The 26347-nt window shown below is 42.0% G+C and overlaps 1 protein-coding gene across 1 annotated transcript in view; it reads right to left on the bottom strand.

Moving 5' to 3' along the window:
* Positions 1-26347, bottom strand: part of LOC138953555 (neuroglobin-like) — a 225877-nt gene that overhangs the window by 142856 nt on the left and 56674 nt on the right. The gene's annotated exons all lie outside the window — the stretch shown is intronic.

The raw sequence follows: 26347 nt of genomic DNA, 5'->3' as shown, positions 1-26347 counted from the left end.
CTGTGCTGGTACGTCAGTTGTCTACCATAAAGTCAGGGTGATATCTAATTCTGCTTGTGCGTCGGATTTTCTAAGAAAAGCTTGCCATGATAAATAAAGTAGCGGCACAGGTGTTTCCGTTTCACCGAAAGAAGGGTGCCGTGGTGAAAATGAATCCCTGCACGTCATGTTTTAATAGTCCCTGCGAGGAAGATAATACAGATTGATTTCTATCTCCAAGCAGTAGCAACACGGCTTGACCGATACAGAAGTGTGAGAATGTAGTAACCATGTCTCGCTATTGTATCTCAATTATTCAGGGCGATGACTGTATCACAGGTGACGATTTACAATTTAATGCTGTTGACACGAGGAAATCTCACACAGGGAAATTCATCGACACCATAATATACTTGGTTACATTCAATAAAACAAAAAGCGTTTACTACGAGTTTTCAGTTGCACATACTGCAGTGTGTATACTAAAAGCAGTAAACTTCTAGAAAATGCTCGTTCGTTTCAGTGATCCGCTCTCGATGATATTCTTTGATTAGATAGTTCAATCAAAACTTTCCAGGCCGGAGCTGTAATTCGTTTCCACAAGCAGCAGTCAACGGGTCAGTCTTGACACGTAACTGCCGCGAGATCCTTTAAACTGTGAAAAGCTTTAATTGAAGTTTTACTCCACCTGCTCAGTGTTTGTAGATATTCTGAGGTTCCTGTTTTGCACCAAATATCCTTTCCGCTGCTTTCAGACACGGACAATGACATTTGCCATTGGGGCTTCCGGGCAGCACGGCGGTGTGTGCACGCCGCTCTCAGATAAAATCCATTCTGTTTCCTGCATCTGGCGCTCTCATGCAAGTGCCTTTCTTTCATAAAGCACGGGACTTTCACCTTTGGGATGTTGTTTGTTTATGATCCATATGGCACGAGGTGTCTGTATACAAATGAACACGGCCTCTCAAATGCCATGCAGCAACAGGTCGATTGAACACTTCTGGGAGCACTACGTGTTCAAAGGCAGCATAGAAACCACACTTCTCCTTAAACACAGCGACTAGGGCAAGTATTGTGGAGAAAAATCTTTCAGTACATCCATGAAAGTCTTTTCGTTACCGTTCTCTGCTTTCAATCCCAGAACACTACATGTTCCAAATATCCATGTAAAATAATAAAACAGGTTGATCACATAATGTCCATACACAGCCGTCGATCTCTTTCAACAATGAACTCCATGCCTCTTGACATCAACACGTTCTCGTCATTGTGTGTGCCTTTATCGAAAATCACTGTTTTCACAATATATCCAATACGAAAATGCATCCCAAAACACAACAGAACCTGGTTTCAGACAAACATCATGTTAACAGAACTGCACGTTCGCAAAGAAAAACAAGTCATGTAGGGGGAAATTACTACTAGATTTACTGATTTATAGTCAAGCTGTCGAACTCACGGACTGAAACTGAACGCACTACATTTTTTCACAAAGACAATACAGCTTCGTCAATCCCCGCAAGAAGGAAATCGCTCACTTTTCACGTGAAAAGCGAAGTGAAATTGAGAAGCCAGAATAGCATGGTAGCGTATTGCGCTAAGCAGAAAAGCGCGCTTTAATTTTCTGTATTCTTTTTAACTTTCTGAGCTTGTTTTGAATACGACATTATCGTCGCTGTCAGTGCAAGACCTCGTATGTGCAGTTATGCAGTTTTGAGAAAAACAAAAAATGCGTGTTTAAAAAATCTGTTAATGTTACCTATACAATTCTGCCTTCCATGGGCTTTTAATGTATTGGGGAGGCTTTGTGTATCTTTTTGTGTTAATCAAATGCAGTGTGTGACGTAGGTTCCAAAATGTGGAGATACGAGGAATTGACCCTAAATCATGGGCTGTTTTCTTGTGTATACGAGGTTTTGCATTCACAAACTCAACCATAATGACGAAACAAAATTGTTTAAAACCTTTAGTTTTGCATGAGAGAGAGAGAGAGAGAGAGAGAGAGAGAGAGACACACACACACACACACACACACACATACACACACACACACACACACACACACACACACACACACACACACACACACACACACACACAGAAAACGTGAGAGAGTTAGACAAGAGATCAGATTTTTTAAAAAAGTACAAATATTTACCAGACATTATGTAATCAGAGAGTAAAATAAAGTAATCAGCAATAGCATCTAATTTAATTCAGCACAATCAATGTTTATAAAGCCTCTCGCACTTATGGCTTCTCTCATAACTTTAGGGTGTGAGTTCAAGACACTGCTGTTAGAAATTTGTTACAAAAATTTGTTCGGGGAGAGGGGCGAGACATTTATTTGGGTGTCGTGGATTAATAATTACGAATTTAGAAAGAATAATATAACAGTAGTTCTTCTGTTAATAAATTACCTGCTTTATTTTGAAGCTTTATTTCGTATAGCGACAATATGTCTAAATGTTTGTAATCTTTTGCCAACAGTGTTGTATAAATTAACAAAATTACTTTGAGTGCTCTTTTGTAAAACTTAGAAATGGCTTCATTGTACATGTATTAGCACTCAGAGTGTCCAATAGTCAGTTTCGACGAATAGTCAATTTTTGTTTGAATGTGTGCATGTGGGAAAGGGAGACTACCGTCGCCCTTCACAGCAGACTCTGCAGAGTTGTTCGCCTTAGAAGTTGCGAGCTATTTATAGCTCGCAAGGCAACTCCTGTGGATTGTAGAGTTCTGTTTGTGATGGGGTCTGGGGGCTTTTGTCTGTCTGTATGTTCATGGATTCCTTTACGAATGCATAACAGTTTTTATAGGGCTTAGAAATAAGCTCTAAAATTCTCAATCCTGTATGATTGGACTTTGCCTCCAAAGGTGATTGTGGTGTTTGAGCACTCGGTTACATTTGGCGTCGCCGACAGGATGGGACTGACATGATATGTTCAGGAATGCCGTTATGGCCACGGAATAATTGTTCGTGCTGTTCCCATTCCACGAACCAATTTGGTTGAAAAATGAGAGCGTGACAGTGCCGCCTCAACTTTCACGAAAAGCCGGATATGACGTCATTAAAGACACTTATCGAAAAAATGAAATGGGGATGCCATACTCAGGATCTCTCATGTCGTCGTTCTTCACACACACACACACACACACACACACACACACACACACACACACACACACACACACACACACACACACACACACACACACACGCACACACACACACACACATACACACACAACCACGCACGCTAGCAAACACACACACACACACACATGCTGACAAGCACACACACACACACGTGCTGACAAGCACACACACACACACACACACACGTGCTGACAAGCACACACACACACACACACACACACACACACACACGCACATGCTGACAAGCACACACACACACACACACACACACAATTAGATTTTCTCGAGCTCCCAGTCTACTTGAAAACATTTAGTGAAAACCCGACTAAATATAAAACCAGAACACACCATTTTACTAGCGTCTCGTCACCCCTTGAGCTCATTTACATGATTCACACACTTGTAGAGATATGGTTCAGTTATGATATGGGCGGTCTCCCTCACGTACCTTCATTCCGTGATAGCAAAACAAAAATTGTATCTAAGCATCACTTCGTCCTAAAATATTCACAGAAACACTCGGGTATTATTTCGACAAGGACAATACGAGCACTCGGTATGATCTTAGTAACCGTCTGCATTAGTCATGAACAAAACACGTATGGTTAGCGAGTTTGATTGAAGAGGGATCGTGATACGCAATCTGAATGCACGATTCGCGCGGACGCACAGCTACGTGGCTGTCAATGTTCTGTTTATGACATGCATTTGTTTTCATTGGCAACACGATTTAGGGAAGTTATTGGATCTGATTAATTTGACACGGAAGAATAGGACACAAATTGGAGAAGGAAACATATATATATACTAGCAGTCAGGCCCGGCTTCGCCCGGGTGTTTCTGATCTTCCCTCTCTCTCAGAAACTTCTAGAATCTTATTCCAATGAGAATAAGCGATAGATGAAAGTGTGAGCTCATACATTTGGATTAAAAGGCTGGGACTGACAGTGTGAAAGCATCACCATCAACACACTCTTTTTGCTGAAAAATAACTTTTTGACTTGAGTTATCTCCTTTTCTTAGGAAAATTCTAGATACTTGAAAACCAGGTCTAACATCGACTCTATATATTCTGTAAAGACTGATCAGGCGTGCCTGCATTAGAAGAGAAGATACCTCCCTTCAATGTATACAAAGTAAGAGTTACCTCCCTTTGCTTCTAGAAATTTCCTGAACTGTCCGGTTAACTTTTTCTTCTTCATTTCTTCTCCTCATAGGAGCGATAGAGAGTCTGTAATATCACTGGCATTATGTGCTTGCTACATGTGATCACCAGGCACTGAACTGGCCTTGCACAGCAGGGGGCAGGGTTAGTGTGTGTGTGTGTGTGGGGGGGGTGGGGGCGGGATGATAGCGGGCGGGGGGTAACCCTTGAGAATTACACGGTATACTGGTTTGATGAGAGTTACCTCCCTTCCGTGGGTGACAAAGCATGACTTACCTCCCTTGTACTATGTAGACTGTATTGATAGATGGGGAGGGTCATTATCCGAGGAAGGAAACAATGTCTGGAGAAACTAAAACCCAGGTGCACATCTGCGGCACCTAGGGAGTGTGCATGCAAAATATCTTGTTCCTGCCTCTTGCCATCTCTGAGGTATGGCGACCACAGACACACAGACACACAGACAGACACTCTCTTTTATTATATATATATATGAAACCAGAGTAAAAGGAGTGGGGTGAGAAATTGAGAGGGAGGAAGGGAGAGAGAGACACACGCACACAGAGACAGAGAGGTGAAAAGGCTGTGTGTGTATGCGTGAAGCGGGGGTGATTCGCGAGTGGATCAGCTTGCATAAGTTTCTCTGTCTGTCTGTCTGTCTGTCTGTCTGTCTGTCTGTCTCTCTATCTCTCTCCATCTCTCTCGCTCTCACACACACACACACACACATACACACACACATTCTCTCTCTCTCTCTCTCTCTCTCTCTCTCTCTCATTGGTTGTGGTGGCCAGTCTTTAAAGTAGAAGGCTACTAATCAGTTAATGGCCTTTTAAAGAGCTACCGCGCGGATTCCCTTTTCTGTCACATAAACACGACAAGGCTTTGGACATTAACTGTGTACGCCATTCATGTATTTCATGTCCAGGCACTTATCATCATGAGGTCAGTCACTCAGTATCGATTTCGGACAGTGTCCTGCAATTTCCTTCATTCCTAACCAGCGGTAAGTCATTCTTTCGCTGTCGGTGGGAGTGTAATGTCCAGTTATTCTATGTTCAACTTGCAGAATGTATGAAGATAAATCACAGAGCCATTTACCATAGACTTTTCTCTCCACTTTAAAGGCCAGGACCAGGTTCTTGTGAATATTTCGCTGTTTCTATAATTAAACGATCCATAAACTTAACCTTACTTTTTAATGTTTGAGTTTGGAACGTTAGTATTGGTTCTGTGTTGGATACGTGTATAAGTCTGTGATGACAATACACACGTCACAGAACGCACAGCGGCCAGCAAAGTACTGCAAAGTACTGCAGACATTGCACACAAGCCGAGCATTTAGTTTTCACTGAACGTATGGATCCAAACAGTAGATTCTAATAACACGCCGGAACATGCAGTGTTTGTTCTCGCTAAATGTCGACAGTCCCATCAGCAAACATTCACATTGATACAGCTTGCACTAGTGCCCTAACACGACCACAGCATTTTTTTTTATTGGGTATATTTGTGTCCTCATTACTTGCAGATGCAAGTTAGATTGTTTGTTTCCTACGTCTAGCCTTGAAACACCGGACATTTCATTTGTGGAGACAGTCTACAGAAGCACAATTAGCTCCCGTCATTAGTTTGCGTGTCCACACAAGCAGCTAACCCATGTAGTTCTTTCAACAAAAATTATTTTTTCGAATTATCGCCGTTCCTTCAGCCTTAAGAACACACTGAGGAGCATTCACAAATGTGGGAAGATCTCATTCCCATTCGTGTACGTATGTCCTTGATCCATTATTAATTAGCTACGCGACATCGTCAAGTACGCACAAGGGAGAAAGGACAGGGGAAAAACACGACATCTTATGGAAATTAACCTCCAGCCATTAGAGTCTTTTCGTGCACAACACTGTGTCGCTTAATCCCTTTCCACGACTAGTTTATTACAAGAAAATAATGATCCCGTTTATATCCTGTCATGAGGTTTGCATATATTCTCCTATTGATAAAATCAATCACAGATTTGTATATTTTGCTTTTGCATTATCTGACCACATGAAAATGCTGAAATCCTGACCGCTCTTGCTGAAATACGTGTTCATCGTATATATCCTGGGCGCACAACAAGTGTTTCTTTGAGTGTGGATTTGTCCTGCTGAAGGATATAAAAAAAATTCTCAAGTGTGATCAAACGGAAGCTTGTTGCAGAAATCCGCCCCTGCATCCACTTGTCAGGATACAACCACTGCAACTATTCTCTCTTGAACCAAACTCTTACCGAGCTTTGCGTGATCGAACCGATACATAATCAGGTAATAAGTTTGTTCTGTCTCGTGAAAGTACTGAAGGAATTCACCACATATCATCGTTTCACTAAAACAAAAAGTCAATGGTCAACCTCAAGTGTCCAGACGGCTAAGGTATCGCAGGAAGACCCAAGTAGTCGAGAGAAAAAAGCCTAGACACTCGTACTATACGAGGAAAGAAGAAGTCCAAGCACACTTACTGCCAAGCCTTCTTGCTGGCTGTTTTAAGCTGCAGACATTCATCGTAATGAACAGTCTGATTCATTCTTGTGAAATATATCAGGCGTTATAAACTGCTAAAATTATCTCTCTCTGAAACAGAACTAAACAAAACCTGAAACAATTCAGAATTTTAGCTGTGCGCTCAAAACGGCAACAAACCAGCCAACTTGCTTTTTAACTTGTATTAATCGATCACTAGAAATACGAGCAACATTTCTTTAAAACTTCTGAGTGAAACAGATAGTATTATTCAAAAAATGAGTGACTTAAAAACCACCACGCCAAAACCAGGTTGGGTTAAAAATATTGTCAAGCAAATTAATTATAACGAAACAAAGTGAAGCAAAAATCACGTTTCGTACGCCTTGAAACTGAAGCCGCTCTGACTGAAAATGCTTTAGCCTAAAAGGCGACAACTATCGTAATTAGAAAAATGCTCGAATGGTATCCTATCTCAAGTTGACGACAACTCTCAAAATGATCTCCGACAGTTGATTGTTTGGACGATCAGTACGAGGCGAGACTGAGAGCGTGTCTACCTGCACACTTGTCTGCCACATTCCATCGCCGAGAGGAACAGTGTGTCTATCAGGGCAGGTGCTCGTCAACTGTCGTGGTGAAGAAGAATCTAACTCCTGCATGGAGACGCTGTCGGCAGGGGTCCTTGATACGGGGCAGATTAATCCCATCCTTTTGTTAATTCCTGGCAAATTAAGAACTCCTGCAATCCCCAATAAACAGCGCGGATCTGGATCGAGGCATGCTTCTCGGCCTTTTATCTGCCTCTCCAAACACAACTTGATGGACGTGAGCAGCGGGGCCGGAGCACATGCACAAGAAGCGAGTTTCACGTGCTCTCTTAAAGATATTTTTCTCCCCAGTGTAAACCGTCTTGTAAACTCATTATGGACGTCAAGGATTGTTCACAGGGGACAAGAACGCTAAAACAGCTGTCGCGTGGTGAAATAGTTGAGGTTTTGCTGATTTAATTGTGTAACTGGCACTGATGTAAATCTACGAAAATGTTCAGCGAATAATTCCTCTTCTGCAGAGAATGCAACCAGGCCGTTGATTGTTGGTATGTGTCCAAGATGAAGGATGCTCTCGTCATTATCCTACGTAAAAGCCAGGACATGTAATTATGTGGTGGTTTAAATGGTCGTTTACATGGAAAGGTAGGCAATGCATTTAACATGTAATGTTTAAGAAAACACCAACGGCATGCAGTTGCTATTATCTTAACACCGAGCGAACGTTTATCGCCTGAAATGCTCAAGTGCGGGTTCATGGCTTTATCTTTCGGCGTTGATTGCCGTGATGTTTCGCCTGCGAACGAGAAATCACGCATCAAACATTGTAAGAATTTGGTGAATAAGCAACACTGCAAATATCTCGTTCAAAAATGGAAAGTACCACAGCTGCCATCCCCCCACACCCCTCCCCCCCCGGCTCAGCCCCGCACTCTCTGTACAAACTCTCAAAATATCGAGAGAGAAAAAAAACCCACCTCAGAAAACATAATAGTGCCAGACAGAAAAGGGTAAGAGTTTTTTTCTCTCCAGGAAGTGAACATAAATTCGGAACATCAGTGGAATTAACGAACACTTCAAACGCATTGTAAAATGAAAAAGAAAAAAAGAAGAAGTCTAAATCAGGAAGTAAGTGATCTGCGCTGAATCAGGAATCGAATGTGCGGAACAGACAGACGTATTTACCGAGGGCTTGTTTGATTTATGACCTGAAAATGGGCTGAGACATTCGCTAATAGGTCAGGTTTCATCGATCGCTGGTTTCGTTCTCCTCACGATGTGCCATTCATCTAGCGATGACGACTCGCCATGCTCGTTGCACGTGACAAATGCTCACTCCCAGGAAACACTTTACCACCGGACATGGCTAGAATCACTAACGACGCAATGACTCGATTGCAATAAAGCGAGAGCAAAATATCTGCCCTGGTAATATTTCTTAAAAACCCACTTACGGCACACACTGACACGCACATTTGTAGCCCATGCTTGCTTGACGTTGCATGCGAGGCTGTTTTTCCTCCTTAAAGCTGTGTACTTATGAATGGAAAGCGCGAACCATCATTCGCTATTTTAAAATTGGCGGAGCAAAACGGCTTTAATTTTAACACGAGTTTTAGGAGTTTTAAATATCGAATCACTAAAAGTTCAAAATGGACGTTTTTCGGCGAGTGCACTCTCTAATCATTCATGTTTAAATCGTACAAGTTGCTAGGGGCTGTAAACTTGCCGGGCAGTCATTGAAAGTCTTACCGGACGGAGATTCAAACATTAACATTGTCAGCACAAAGTTAAATATCAGACTTACTTTCACAGTAATTCAACGACTACCGACGTATACATGTAACTGGTGCCAACGCCTTGCAGATTTAACCCAATGCAAAAAATGTCCAACCCCGGTGACAATTAAGCTTCAAACACTCTCTGCACTGTGATTAGGATACAGACAAATGGGAGAAAAAACACACACGCATATCACTGCATGTTACAGAAAGTGGAACTTTTGAACTTAAATGTCAGCTAATGGCTCCCAGCAGAAATGGCGCTGGAAACAAGGTCGTTTGGAAAATGTAATGAACCAGATATCATTCAAATGAGAAATTTTCCGCCGTAAATGCCCACTGGTCTAGACATAATGACTGCAAGGCTTCACAGAACAATTAAATCAATATGTACTCTGCAAGTCCAACATTTAACAAGAATGGCACCAGCGACAGAAGCATTGTGTCCTTAACCGTTGTTTCGGTGAGAAAATGCCGTTGCTGTAAAACTTCAGGTTTGTGAATTCAAAGTCTCGTCATAAACAAGGCAAATGCAGTCCCATGAACCATGTCTGAAGTTGATGTGACTTTGCTGTCATTTCGCGTACAACTTGCATGATGAGTAACAAAAAACCATGTCAGCGAGTACAATTAGTGACAATTGCTATTTGCCAGGTGTTTGGGAGGGAGGTTACAACAGCAAGCCCAATGGAAACGCTCTGACTCTTCACCTGTTCCAATAAGCTTCTCTGGAGAGCGAGAACACACAATGCCTTGCAGTGACCCAGTGACTTTGAACGCAAACAAAAAGGGGTTGGAAAAGCCAGAATTAAATCCAAACTACAACCTGAGAGAATTGAATTGAATTGAACTTTACTTAACAAGGATTAAGATTTAAGGCTACGCCTTTTCTTACAATCTGTCCTTGGGACGCACAGACACACAATGATAAAATTGAAAAATTAAAAATTAAAAAGCTATAAAGTTTACCAACAAAAGGAGGTCAGAAAACTTCAGCACGTGATGATAAAGATGATGATGATGATGATGATGATGATGATGATGATGATGATGATGATGATGATGATGAAGATGAGGCATGAAGAGCATACATATGTGGTTATTCATAAAATAAAATGCATACTATGCAAGTAATTATAAGTACAAGCTGGTAGCAATCGAACATGTAGCAATAGTACAACAAAAATATGTTCAGAATATACAATGCACAGCATATCTTTGGCGTAATACTAAGTGTGGTAAATCAAAACGCGTTAAACTACTCAGACATTAAGTGTTTTTTGACACATTTTTTAAAACTTTTTAATGACTTTAAGTGCTTAAAGGATGATGGAAGTGAATTCCAAACTGATGTACGCGAAAAAGCAAGACTGGTCTTATAAAGGTCAATTCGTGGAATCGGTGGGATCAAGTTTACCGACCCATATTGAGAGAGAGAGAGAGAGAGAGAGAGAGAGAGAGAGAGAGAGAGAGAGAGAGAGAGAGAGAGAGAGAGAGAGAGAGAGGGGGGGAGGGAGAGAGAGAGAGAGAGAGAGAGAGAGAGAGAGAGAGAGAGAGAGAGAGATAATAAAGTTGTCTGTGTCTGATATCTTAACCCAGTTTTGTGCATTAATATGATAAGATCAGCTTGTAAAACAGTTTCGAAGACGCTTCAGTCGACCAACACTAAACCCGAAACAGGAGGGAAAAAACCCACATCTTCAGAAATGTCTTAGCTTAAAGGCACAGTAAGCCTCCCGTAAACCATCACAGAGCTCCCCGAGCGTCTACATACAGTACAAGCATACTTCCATTTGAACGCTCACCGAACGGGAACATCCTGGCTGCGTGAGAAATTTTCAAAGAACTTATTTTCGTGGACTTGCTCCTCTACAACAATTGCGCCTCGTTTTGGTGCTGGACGGTTGTTATGAATATTCAATACCGGAAATCACGCTCGGACAGTAAGCCTCCCGTAAACCATCACAGATACTGTCAGGCTTTTACACACAGTACAAACACCCTTGGCCTTCCATTTGAACGCTTACCAAACGGGAACATCCTAGGTGCCCTACGTAAAGAGCGAGCAATTTTTAAAGAATTAATTTTGCAGATTGTCTCGAACACTTTTTGGACCCATCCTGAACTCAGGTCAAAAATGAGTTACTTCCCTTCCCTATCGATGTAAACTGGCGATAGCCGTGGATCGATGATTATCAGAATGTTTTTGGACCGTGGTGCGTTTTTGCGCTAGATCTAACTTTTAAAATCTAAATATTAAATTGACAGCTTGTTACACAGAAATTATTTAATCATAAAAGAATTCTTTTTTCATCAAGACAAGATCAGTACAATTCGAAGTGGTGAAAGTTTGAAAAAAGAAAAGCCCGGAAGCAGGGTCACGCAAGGGTCGTAGCAGACGACGGTTTATGCATATCGCCGTTCCTCTCAACAGTCAAAAGCCATCGCTAGAGTTCTTGTGAACCACAGCCGTTTGTTTCGTGCATAAAGACGTGCTGTTGTAGATAAGCTCACATCGAGTCGCATTGAAATGACTAACTGACGACTACATTGTGAAAAAGGGAAACTGGATCACACGGGTTCACGATGGCTCAGGGGTAAGATAAACCACGCAAAAATAAATTCTTTGAAAATTGTTCGCTCTTTACGGAGGGCACCTAGGATGTTCTCAATCGGTGAGTGTTTAAATGAAAGGGTGTTTGTACTGTGTGTAAAAGCCTGACCGTATCTGTGATGGTTTACGGGAGGCTTACTGTGCCAGTAAAGATTAAAGAAAATGAATAAATAAATAAATAGAAAATTCAATATATAAATTGAGAAAGAAATCATGCAATCTTCAATCATGAGTAATAAAGGAATAAATAAGTGACTGAACACTCAATGAGGGGGAGCATCCTCCACATGACAGCGTGAGGCCGATTCAAAATGGAGCTTTAAAGGAAGGAAATGTGCGGGAGCGGTCTTAATCAATACTGATCATATACCGCGCGAAATGGTTTACAGCAAATAATAGGATTCTCTGGGGACCCTGTCCCCCATTTTTTTCGCCCATTTTCTCCGCCAGAAGTCGGTCAGTGGGCGGTCACAAGGATGCTTAAAAGCCATTGCACTTACTATCTAGACATAACTTGCACATCCGCCACCCAGAATCCTCTTGAAAGGGAACTTTCCTGTAAGGCGTTTATAAAGTAGCCTACTATGATTATCAGAGAGAGAGAGAGAGAGAGAGAGAGAGAGAGAGAGAGAGAGAGAGAGAGAGAGAGAGAGAGAGAGAGAGAGAGAAAGAGAGAGAGAGAGAGAGAGAGAATTGAATTGAACTTTATTTAACAAGGATTAAGATTTAAGGCTACGCCTTCTCTTACACAGAGAGAGAGATTGGATTGGATTGGATTGGATTGTTTAATTGTATAACCAGTGATTTGGTTTTTACAATGGTAAAACAAGTCGCGTAAGGCGAAAATACAATATTTAGTCAAGTAGCTGTCGAACTCACAGAATGAAACTGAACGCAATGCCATTTTTCAGCAAGACCGTATACTCGTAGCATCGTCAGTCCACCGCTCATGGCAAAGGCAGTGAAATTGACAAGAAGAGCGGGGTAGTAGTTGCGCTAAGAAGGATAGCACGCTTTTCTGTACCTCTCTTTGTTTAACTTTCTGAGCGTGTTTTTAATCCAAACATATCATATCTATATGTTTTTGGAATCAGGAACCGACAAGAAATAAGATGAAAGTGTTTTTAAATTGATTTCGACAATTTAATTTTGATAATAATTTTTATATATTTAATTTTCAGAGCTTGTTTTTAATCCAAATATAACATATTTATATGTTTTTGGAATCAGAAAATGATGGAGAATAAGATGAACGTAAATTTGGATCGTTTTATAAATTTTTATTTTTTTTTTTACAATTTTCAGATTTTTAATGACCAAAGTCATTAATTAATTTTTAAGCCACCAAGCTGAAATGCAATACCGAAGTCCGGGCTTTGTCGAAGATTACTTGACCAAAATTTCAACCAATTTGGTTGAAAAATGAGGGCGTGACAGTGCCGCCTCAACTTTCACGAAAAGCCGGATATGACGTCATCAAAGACATTTATCAAAAAAATGAAAAAAATGTTCGGGGATTTCATACCCAGGAACTCTCATGTCAAATTTCATAAAGATCGGTCCAGTAGTTTAGTCTGAATCGCTCTACACACACACACAGACACACACACACACACACACGCACATACACCACGACCCTCGTCTCGATTCCCCCCTCTACGTTAAAACATTTAGTCAAAACTTGACTAAATGTAAAAAGGAGAAAATGTACAAAATCAGCATTTCACGTAATCGAATCAAATGTATATACATGGTGTTAAATATTTTTGGCAGTTGCTTGCTAATATAGTCACCTCACCATATAGATATATACATCGTAGCAAACAGTGTATCTCAGAGAGAGAGAGAGAGAGAGAGAGAGAGAGAGAGAGAGAGAGAGAGAGAGAGAGAGAGAGAGAGAGAGAGAGAGAGAGAGAGAGAGAGCGAGAGAGAGAGAGAGAGCAAGAGAGAGAGAGAATGAGAGAGAGAGAGAGAGAGAGAGAGAGAGAGAGAGAGAGAGAGAGAGAGAGAGAGAGAGAGAGAGAGAGAGAGAAACGTAATTATGTGACTGTAACGTAAATATGTGACTGTAACGGAATTTTGTCAATAACAACGTTCCAACAACTTATCTTTCTTGATTTTTGGTTCTATGATTATGTTTCGTGTTTTTGGTCGAAAAATGGTATCTATAGTTATTGTCTGCATATATAGGTAAATACTGGCGTGACCTCAGCGTGATGTCTAAGGTTCCTTACGCTTGGTTTAAACAAGATTTTATTCGGGAAATATAGGGTGGCATATATAGAACAACAGAAGCATTTGGGACTACACAACAAGCTAAGCTTATACTAATTAAGTGTGGTAACATTCCTCACGCTATGGCTCAGTTGGACAAAAAGTCTGCGAACGGCACTCCGGAAAGTTTTGAGATTTAAGCATTTGATTTTGAATGACACGCACGCAGCAACAAAAACTATCGATAGGAAAACTGCGTGAGACGTAAGATAATTATATATTCTGCAGTCTCCCGCCTCTATTTGGGGTTGCGATCGCAGAAAGGCTTCAATTGCAGTGCTCAATTATAACGTTTACGATCAGAATTCAATAGGCCGTGCCATTTATTTCTTATTTACGACAACGAAACCCAATGCTTTTTATATTCAGTCAAGTTTTGACGAAATGGTGTTATTGTGTGTGTTTTTAGATAGACCAGGAATCGAGACGAGGGTGGTGGTGTGTGTATGTGTATGTGCTTGTTTGTATGTATATGTGTGTGGAGCAATTCCAGCAAAACTACCGGACATAATTATCTTCATGAAACTTAAATTTCATGGAAGCTCTTCCAGATAATACCCCGAAAAACCCTTTTTCTCATTTATTTCATAAATGTCTTTCAAGACCTCATATCCGGCTGTTTGCTAAAGCTTAGACAGCACTGTGGTGACCTCATTTTTTAAGCAAATTGATGGACAATTTGGTCAAACATTATTTGACTCAGTCCAGACTATGAGATTACAATTTCATCTTGAAAGCTTAATAATTACTTAATTATTTTGTTAATTGAAATCGAATTGTACACACACAGACTTTAAAATGATTGCATTGTATTCTTTATAATTTTCCGAATAAAAAAATATACAGAGATGATATGTTCAACATCAATGTGCTCAGAATTGAAGAAAATCGGTTCATGCAAATTAGGTCTTATGTTGACATGCTTAATCGAAACCAGCTCGAACCGTCTCGGTTTGCTGCTTTGGGCTAGACAGGTTTTAGTAGTATCGATGATGACTGATTCCAGATTTTCAGTGAAGATCTTCTACTTTCAGTCCGACAGATAAACGAATGTTTTGCGCAACTTGTTTTGTTTGTTTGTTTTGTTGTGTGTGTGTGTGTGTGAGTGTGTGTGTGTGTGTGTGGTGTGTGTGTGTGTGTGTGTGTGTGTGTGTGTGTGTGTGTGTGTGTGTGTGAGCCTTAAAGCAGACAGCGGTTTCTAGAGGGACCCTGAGCCCTGCGAATTGGCGCGTGTAAACTGTAGTGGTCCTCTAGTGTCATGGCAAGACTCATCCTCTCATGGCCCTGGGGCGGACTGCGGAGAACCACACCCGTTTGATCACTGCCCACAGTTATTGGCTGTCGAAATACTTTTAACGTAAGATGGGTGTCGGTTTTTACAGTTAAATCCAAATTCAAATATGGAGGGTTTGAGCTGTTCCATCAAATTTGGACACAATCAGATCGTCTGAGAGAAAGGTAAACGAGTCTGCCAAGAAAGTTACTTTTTGGGGGTCTCCGCTCCTATCATCACATTGATGCAACACTTTTCGTCGATATCATACAACGAGAAAGTGGCCCAGAAGGAGAAGAAGAGGGAGAAACGCAAATATAAAGAAAACTGCGTGTCGAAAAATCAATGCCGAATCACTGGAGCAGATTAAAGTGGGGCGTCCTAGGTTGGAATATTGGGATGATCTGAACCGTGCGTGATTCACAAAACCCACACGTTTCTCCGCTATCTCAAAACATATTAAACTGCAAGAAGAGAACATGAAAACCTTCACCAACAAAATCCGTGGCACGGAATCAACACACATTAAATCCAGATATTGGAAATAGAAAATACTCCACGCACATTCCCACACACACAAAAACTCCACGCTGTTTCTCCCAAAACGCAGTGGGGAGGAAAATGCCTGGAAGACACGTTGTGAGCTGAAGGAGGTTTGGGGAAGAGACGGAGGGATCGATACCCACCCGTCTTCACTGTCCACGCTCAAGTTCCTCAGTCTTTCTCCGCACGTGCAGCGAGGGCTGATCAGTAATAGCTCGCGCTGTGTCGTGTGTTCCTCCAACAAACTCTTATTTTCCCTTTCCGCGCTGCCAACTGCCCGTAGGTAATGGGCGGTGAGCACGGCGTAATCACAACAAGAAACACGGGGAAATCCGCCCAGCTTTTCACAGGTACTCGCCGGTTCGTCTTTATTGAGTTTTGGTGCGTGTTTCTCGTGCGCGCCGCATCACAAGTATGATATCTCTAGTAAGAGAATGGACTCGGTGACTGCATCACAAGTATGATATCTCTAGAAAGAGAATGGACTCGGTGACTGCATCACAAGTATATCTCTAGTAAGAGAATGGACTCGGTAACTGCATCACAAGTATGATATCTCTAGTAAGAGAATGGACTCGGTGACTGCATCACAAGTACGATATCTCTAGTAAGAGAATGGACTCAGTGACTGTATCACAAGTACGATGTCTCTAGTAAGAGAATGGACTCGGTGACTGCATCACAAGTATGATATCTCTAATAAGAGAATGGACTCGATGACTGCATCACAAGTATGGTATCTCTAGTAAGAGAATGGACTCGGTGAATCACAAGTATGATATCTCTAGTAGGAGAATGGACTCGGTAACTACATCACAGATACGATATTTATAGTAAGAGAATGGACTCGGTGACTGCATCACAAGTACGATGTCTCTAGTAAGAGAATGGACTCAGTGACTGCATCACAAGTACGATGTCTCTAGTAAGAGAATGGACTCAGTGACTGCATCACAAGTAAGATATCTGTAGTAAGAGAATGGACTCGGTGACTGCATCACAAGTACGATATCTCTAGTAAGAGAATGGACTCAGTGACTGTATCACAAGACAGTATGTTGGCTCTAGTAAGAGAATAGACTCGGTGACTGCATCACAAGTATGATATCTCTGGTAGAAGAATGGACTCGGTGACTGTATCACATGACAGTATGATATCTCTAGTAAGAGAATGGACTCGATGACTGCATCACAAGTATGGTATCTCTAGTAAGTGAATGGACTCGGTAACTGCATCACAAGTATGATATCTCTAGTAAGAGAATGGACTCGGTAACTACATCACAGATACGATATTTATAGTAAGAGAATGGACTCGGTGACTGCATCACAAGTACGATGTCTCTAGTAAGAGAATGGACTTGATGACTGCATCACAAGTATGGTATCTCTAGTAAGAGAATGGACTCGGTGACTGCATCACAAGTATGATATCTCTAGTAGGAGAATGGACTCGGTAACTGCATCACAAGTATGATATCTCTAGTAAGAGAATGGACTCGGTGACTGCATCACAAGTATGATATCTCTAGTAAGAGAATGGACTTGATGACTGCATCACAAGTATGGTATCTCTAGTAAGAGAATGGACTCGGTGACTGCATCACAAGTATGATATCTCTAGTAGGAGAATGGACTTGGTAACTGCATCACAAGTACGATGTCTCTAGTAAGAGAATGGACTCAGTGACTGCATCACAAGTTTGTTTGTTTGTTTGTTTGCTTAACGCCCAGCCGACCACAAAGGGCCATATCAGGGCGGTGCTGCTTTGACATATAACGCGCGCCACACACAAGACAGAAGTCGCAGCACAGGCTTCATGTCTCACCCAGTCACATTATTCTGACACCGGACCAACCAGTCCCAGCACTAACCCCATAATGCCAGACGCCAGGCGGAGCAGCCACTAGATTGCCAATTTTAAAGTCTTAGGTATGACCCGGCCGGGGTTTGAACCCACGACCTCCCGATGACGGGGCGGACTGCATCACAAGTATGATATCTCTAGTAAGAGAATGGACTCGATGACTGCATCACAAGTATGGTATCTCTAGTAAGTGAATGGACTCGGTGACTGCATCACAAGTATGATATCTCTAGTAGGAGAATGGACTCGGTAACTGCATCACAAGTATGATATCTCTAGTAAGAGAATGGACTCGGTAACTACATCACAGATACGATATTTATAGTAAGAGAATGGACTCGGTGACTGCATCACAAGTACGATGTCTCTAGTAAGAGAATGGACTCAGTGACTGCATCACAAGTATGATATCTCTAGTAAGAGAATGGACTCGGTGACTGCATCACAAGTATGATATCTCTAGTAAGAGAATGGACTCAGTGACTGTATCACAAGACAGTATGTTGGCTCTAGTAATAAAATGGACTCGGTGACTGCATCACAAGTATGATATCTCTGGTAGGAGAATGGACTCAGTGACTGTATCACAAGACAGTATGTTGGCTCTAGTAATAAAATGGACTCGGTGACTGCATCACCAGTATGATATCTCTGGTAGGAGAATGGACTCAGTGACTGCATGACACAAAATGCTTTCCGTCCTTGGGACTCTCATTTGCGTGATTAAACCTGATGTAAGTTTTGATTATCGTATGTCACCTGAACATTAATGGTAATTGATTACAGCTTGAAAAGAAGGAGCAAACCTGAGGGGTGAAAGCTGCAAATCAGTCGTTACCTTTACGTTCACAACAGCAACAAGAATTCTCAATTACTGCTAAAGAAAAGAATTAAAAAATATATCAAAAGAAAACTGCGTCCAATGAACCAAGTCTTGTTCAATTATTTCGCCGGGGTTTTGGAAGGGGTTCGAATATATATGAAGATAAAGAACATGCCTTTCGTTTGATTGGTTTATTGCAATACGTTCATTTATCGTACATTGCAGTGAACACACACAAGGCAAAAATGCGCGTTTAACATTAACATCATATTTCTTCAGTGATGCCTGCGATATATGTCTAAGACGAGACTGTACTCAGACAGACACCACAAAGTGCGCATGTACTTCTTTCCATTCATTTTTCTCTGGTCTTCGGTCAAGCCAAAGCGGGGAAAAAAAATATAAAAAGAGAAGAAAAAGAAAAGAGAGATTATCTTTTTCAAACACAAAACAAATCAATCATAATTTTAATTTGCTTTCTGAACTGTTGCTCACAATTCAACGAAAATTTCACCAACAGCCTCCTACTAGCACACGAGCACTGCATCTCAATTCCATTCACCCAGTATTCACCAAAAGACAAAATCAATGGTCCAATTACTCCGAAAAACTCTCGGTTGACTGCACCACGCACCATGCTGTTGCTCTGATGATGAGCAGTGACGGGTCGCTAAGTAATAGGTATCTGGGTCTCATGTTCATGCTTGTAAACAATCACGGTGTGTTTTCTGCGTGCTGTCCTGCTTGCGAACAGACCCATGTTGATGCCTGTAAAAAAATGGTGAATGGCGACTGTGATGGTGTTTTGTGTGTGAGTGTGTGTTTTTGTTTTGTGTTTCTGTGTGTGTGTGTGTGTGTGTGTGTGTGTGTGTGTGTGTGTGTGTGTGTGTGTGTGTGTGTGTGTCACAGTGTTTGGACCGCGTGTCTTACTGACTCATACTGCCTAAACTGGCGTTGTGGTGAATTGAAATGGTCGGGTCTGATATGGTAACTGGATAACATTTTGTTTAAATTTCGTGTTGGCCTGTAGAAAGTCAGTTCTCTAACCAAAACATGCACTCGAACTGACCTGGACAGGAAAAAGCGCGGAACCCCCTCGCTCTCTATCTTCCTCTCTTACACACACACACACACACACACACACACACACACACACACACCATCACACACACACCATCACACACACCATCACACACCATCACACACACACCATCACACACACACACACACACACACACTCACACACACACCATCACACACACACACACACATACACACACACACCAGCACACACACACCATCACACACACACACCATCTCACACACACACACACATACACACATACACACACACACCAGCACACACACATACACACACACAAACACACACACACACACACACACGATCACACACACACTATCACACATACATACACACACACACACACACATACATACACACACACACACACACAGAGGCCCATCCAGACCCACACATGCACACACCCACACACACACATTAACACACGCAATAAAATGCTCAAGTGTTTAAGTCAAAATAACGACACACAGACATTCACTGACTCAGACATACATACAGAAAGAAAGAGACATAATTATAAAGACACGAAGGAAAGAGCCAGTGTTGTTTCCAAGCCTCGGGCTTTGCTCATCTACGCAAAGCTTTTTTCATCTGATGCATTGTTCTGACCCCAGGTCGGTTGAATGTCCGATAGTCATGACACACGGGATGTTCTTTGTCACAAACGTTGTGTTTTTTTTTGCGGCTGGGACATTTTGGCTCATATCTATTTTGAATCCAGGTCCAACTAACCAATTGACTTCTGTGTCTGGGAACAACACTGAAGACCATCTTTCACTATCAAACTGTCTTATCTGTAGAATACGGGTGTCACGCGTGATTGTTCTGAAAAGTGACTATTACATGATTGTTCTGAAAGTCTACTATTTATTTCATCGTAATCATGTAAGCCCTCATGCGTGATTGTTCTGAAAGTTTACTAATTTACATGATTGTTCTGAAACTCTACTAAAGGTAAACTTGCTTCACCCGTGAAATGTTGTCAGATATGGAACATGCCTTTCGATCTATTTTGGTGACCTAGCCACCTAAGCATGGCAAAGAGGAAATCCCTTTAAACCTGTAATTAGAATTTTGAGTTGGGAATACTTAAGAAGAATCATTACATTTTTGAAGATTATAAATAATTTTTGTCTTTGAACATTTAATTTCAATTTTGAGTTGAGAACAATAAAGAAGACATGTTCAATGTATGAAACGTATTCATTGGGCGGGGGTATAAATATCAATTTCACTTAAGATTTAGTATCATTGTATCAAAATATTGTTCCATTTACATACAGACATACACACAGACAGACGGACAAAGTGAATCCAGAATACCCCCTCCAACTTCTTGGGCTGGGGTATAAATATCAATATCACTTAAGATTTAGTATCATTGTATCAAAATATTGTTCCATATACATATAGACATACACACAGAAACCCCCCGCGGGTTAGGGGGAAGAATTTACCCGATGCTCCCCAGCATGTCGTAAGAGGCGACTGACGGATTCTGTTTCTCCTTTTACCCTTGTTAAGTGTTTCTTGTATAGAATATAGTCAATGTTTGTAAAGATTTTAGTCAAGCAGTATGTAAGAAATGTTAAGTCCTTTGTACTGGAAACTTGCATTTTCCCAGTAAGGTCATATATTGTACTATGTTGCAAGCCCCTGGAGCAATTTTTTGATAAGTGCTTTTGTGAACAAGAAACAATTAACAAGTGGCTCTATCCCATCCCCCCCCCCCCCTCCCTTTCCACGTCGCGATATAACCTTGAACGGTTGAAAACGACGTTAAACACCAAATAAAGAAAGAAAGATACACACAGACAGATGGACAAAGTGAATCCAGTATACCCCCCTCCAACTTCGTTGGGCAGGGGTATACATATTGTTCCATATCTGACAACATTTTACGGGTGAAGCAAGTTTACCTTTAGTAGAGTTTCAGAACAATCATGTAAATTAGTAAGCTTTCAGAACAATCATGTATGAGGGCTTACATGATTACGATGAAATAAATAGTAGACTTTCAGAACAATCATGTAATAGTCACTTTTCAGAACAATCACGCGTGACATACGGGTTTATTTTTGTGTAATATTTCTTCAACAGGAAATAAACTTAAAGGGATAAAATCTTCTTTTAAGACTGATTTGATCCAATAACATTAATTTGCCTTTCTTTGTAGCGCTGGAAATGTTCTAAAGGATCTTACCAAAATCACACACAGAACAACAAGGCAAACAAGAGCAGTTGTTAACCCGCGATTTGTAAAAATGTAAAAAATATCGCATTCCACAAAGTAATGCATGCCTTTTATCATTATTAATTTTTCTTGTTTAGAGCCTCTACGCTGAGTGGTGGGGGTGGTTTTAGATCCACATCCCATTTTGGTGCAATCCCATTTTGCCGCCGTCCCATTTTTTGCCCCATCCCATTTTCGCGACATTTCACAAGCCAAGCGTCATTTTACTAACATCTCATAACAATAGGGCGACATCCCTTTTTGACACCATATCCCATTTGGCCGCCATGCCGTTTCACCGCCATTCCATTTCGCCCCCATCCCATTGTCGCGACATTTCACAAGCCAAGCGTCATTTTACTACCGTGTCATAACAATAGCGCGACATCCCATTTTGACACCATCCCATTGGCCGCCATCCCATTTTTGATTTATTCTTCTTGCCAAGCCTCACTATACTACTATACTGCGTCATTCAACTAGGGAGACATTCCGTTTACGCGAAATCCCATTTTTGCCACAATCCAAAATGTCGCGAAATAGGGATGGCGGCGAAATGGGATGACGGCAAAACGGCATGGCGACAAAATGGAATGTGGCGTTAGTGGTATGACACGGTGGTAAAATGACACTTGGCCTGTGAAATGTCGCAACAATGAGATGGGGGCGAAATGGGCTAACGGCGAAACGGGATTGCGCCAAAATGGGATGTGGAGCTAATGGTACATGGCATGGTGATAAAATGACACTTGGCCTGAGAAATGTCGCGAAAATGGGATGGGGGCGAAATGGGCTAACGGTGAAACGGGATTGCGCCAAAATGGGATGTGGAGCTAATGGTTCATGATATGGTGGTAAAATGAGACTTGGCCTGTGAAATGTCGCGAAATGGGATGAGGGTGAAATGGGATAACGGCGAAACGGGAATAATAGATCCCTTGACTTTGGGGTAGTGCGACTCTGTCACTGCTAGCTTTCCACTGGGAGGAAGCGACCGGAATTTCCCAACGATGGGACATCCTAGTAATGAAAAAAAAAATGAAAAAAATTCTTAAAATTAACAGAGTCGCGCTACTCCAAAAGTCAAGGGATTTCGTTTTTGTCCCTTGACTTTGGAGATGACAAGAAAATATCAAAAACGTGATTTGTAAAAATGTTTACAAATCACGGGGCGCCCCCCGCGATTTGTAAAAGTGATTTTACAAATCGCGGGGCGCGCCCCGTGATTTGTAAAATTGTTTACATTTTTACAAATCACGGGTTAACAGCAGTCGAGCACTACAACATTTAGATTGAAAACAAAAGTCAGCAACTTTAGTTTTCAATCTTGGGAATGTTGACGAGTTTTGGTTTGAAACAATTTTGGAAATAACGCGCTTCAGACGAAAAACGTCACATGGCCAAACTCAGCTGTCTTCAAACAACTCAAGGTCCAGAAAGGTACAGTTTAAACCGTTGTCAGATATTTAAACCAAAATGTGTTAATATAAATAAATGTATATACAAAGATAAATAAAAGCGAACAATAATGTAATATTCCAAGTATAATAGTCTTAAACCATCACTCACTTCACCACATAAGAACTTTATGTCCCCACGCGGATTTCCACACAAGATAAACACACCGTATACATGTATCCAAATGTCAATCACAGAGCATGATCCGAATCAGAATGGTTGTCAGTAACTCTCATCGCTTCACTTTCCTCTTCAACGCCTTCACGTCATTGCCCTCTCACAGACGTTACACTCACAAACAAAAACACATCCACTTCGTCAAGGAAAACCGCAGGCGACAGACACAATTACGCCGAGACTGACGTGACGATGCTCCAGCCGAGACACTTTCAGTCTCGTTCCAAACCACGCAACGTCTAACGCGAGAGTCCCACGACCTCAGCGGGCTAAACAGGACTGGGTCTGGCTGAAACGAGCGGAGCGGGGCTTGCGCGGCAGTGAGACGGGCAAAGAAGCAACACCACCATTCCCCAAAGCGCAACTTCTCACGCAGTCGACCTTTACTTATTTACACCAGTGATGCCGCTATGCACAAGTTCTACTTCCCGTGTCATCTCTGTGACGCGATCCTCTTAAAAGCCTGCACCACATAAGGTAACACCAAAATAAAAAGAGATTTTCTTTTCCGAAAAAAGTGCCCAAGGCTGGCTAAAACTGCTCGTCAAACAAAATATGATGATGCTTGATTCCACGTGACACATGTTGGCCGATACTGCTTGTTAAACAGATAATGATGCTTGATTTTACTTGGTGGCCGAAAACGCTTGACAAACGAGATGATGATGCTTGATTTCACTTGGTGGCCGAAAACGCTTGACAAACAGGAGATGATGATGCTTGATGTCACGTGACACATATTGGCCGAAACCGTCAACAAGATAATGCTTGATTTAACTTTGTGGCCGAAACCGCTTGACAAATAGAAGATGATGCTTGATTCCACGTGTTGGCCGAAACTGGTCGTCAAACAGATGGTGATGCTTGATGTCAGTCATGTCAAGTGACACAGGTTGGCCGAAACAGCTCATGTACAAGAATTTGGTTTGATTTTCAGCTGTTCAGGTTGAAATTACTGAAATTACTGTTCTAGTCCAATGTCATGCATTACTTTACTAAGCCACTGTAAGTGGGTCACCAAAACTATATACTTTTGACTTCCATGTGGTATAACTGAACATTGAAATACCACTTTCATGTATTTCTGATGCGTAGTGACACTCTTCCAAACCCAACACCAAACGATGCACCTCTTAGAACGATTTAAGAACAAGTTTGGCCAGGAATACGCTTTTAAGAGCTATCTGTTGTGTGGCATTATCCATGGCACCGTAACACGCCGCTTGAACACGTTTTGATACCAGTGTCAAATATCGATTGGAGGGGCCACAACAGTTGGGTCGTTATGTTGTTCACAAATGTCCCCAGAAACGCATGCTTATCTGACCTGCTTTTTGAAGCGGACAGGAACACACACACACACACACACACACACAAACCGAGCACACACACACCGTGGCACACACACACACACACACACAAACCGAGCACACACACACCGTGGCACACACACACCGGCACTCACACACACACACACCGTGCCTATACTCACTTTGCCCTTCTGGTGTGTGCCATTTACACATGCGAAGGCAAAGACGAGGTCGAGGTGCTGATGGGAAATGGATAGAAGGACACCACATTAAAACGACGCTCTTCCCCTGGGCAATCTGATCAGGGGAAGGGGGGGAATCTAATCAACAAGCACGCCGGAGCAGCAGAAGTACCCAGCGGCCACCACCGTAAACTTGGGAGGTGTGATCAGTCCAGAACGTAAAACTTGGATTATGTGCCGGGGAGACGGGGAGAGAGTGGTCAGACTGCCATAGTAGGAGGTGGTGTGGCTTCTTCTTTACAAACTTACACATTTGAGAAAAAGGAAGAAGAGGCGGGTGTATAAGGAAAGACTGACAGAGTGAGTAAGGGGGAGAGAGTGGCGAATAGTGGATGTATTGGACTTCAATTACACACCAGTAAAAATATACATGGATGCATCCGCGTGTAAAGTCCAACACTCACTACAACAAAAACAACAAAATTGGGACAATTCAGAGATGTCACAAGAATTTTTTTTCGTCGGTACATTTTTCGAAATGGCCATGACAGTTTTTGGACATGGTATGTTACAGTAGTCCTCGGCGTCACATGAAGTCCCCCCCCCCCCCCCCCCCCCTTGAGTCAAAAAGCTCAGCAGCTCTGCCGGAATGACGACAAAGTTCGTTCAGGGTTTTTTCCTACTGCCAACGTCAAACAAAATCTCTAGAAGAAGGAAAACGAGGAGGTGTGGAAAAAGGAGGAGGAATGATAAACAATCAGAAAGGGAACCAGGCAGGGACCTGTGACAGACTTGCGGGAGAAAACACACCCACACATGCAGAGCCACAATTGCAGAGCAAAAGGGAAGCAAGAGAGACCCAAATGCGTCAATACGAGGACAATGAGACGGAAAGAGAGAGAGAGAGAGAGAGAGAGAGAGAGAGACAGACAGACAGACAGACAGACAGACAGACAGACAGACAGAGACAGAGAGAGGGGGGGGAGCAGAGATAGACGGTGACAGACTGACAGATCTGTTCGTCGAAATGAGATAGACAGGCAGAGAAACAGAATACGACAGACCCAGATTGAAACAGACAGCGAGCACAATACAAGCAGACAGTAAGAAGAGATGGCAAAACGGAACCCTTCACACGACTACACAACAGAGGGGGAGGGGAGGAAGAAGAACGGCATCAAATGAAGTTGACCCAATCGACACGGAGGGGGCGAAGAGTGGGCAAAGGGTACACTGCGGAGCACCCCAAGACATGAGACTGGGGCTTGTGTAGTCCCTCCCGAGACCCCTCCCATTCATCACTGCCTGTAGCTTTTATCGATTGTCATTCCACGCTCACTACCGTAACATGTG

This window comes from Littorina saxatilis, linkage group LG17 (assembly GCF_037325665.1).
Source record: "Littorina saxatilis isolate snail1 linkage group LG17, US_GU_Lsax_2.0, whole genome shotgun sequence".
In the NCBI taxonomy this organism is placed as follows: Eukaryota; Metazoa; Mollusca; class Gastropoda; order Littorinimorpha; family Littorinidae; genus Littorina; species Littorina saxatilis.
The sequence above is the reverse complement of the archived record's forward strand: the minus strand, read 5'-3'. Positions and strand labels throughout refer to the sequence as shown.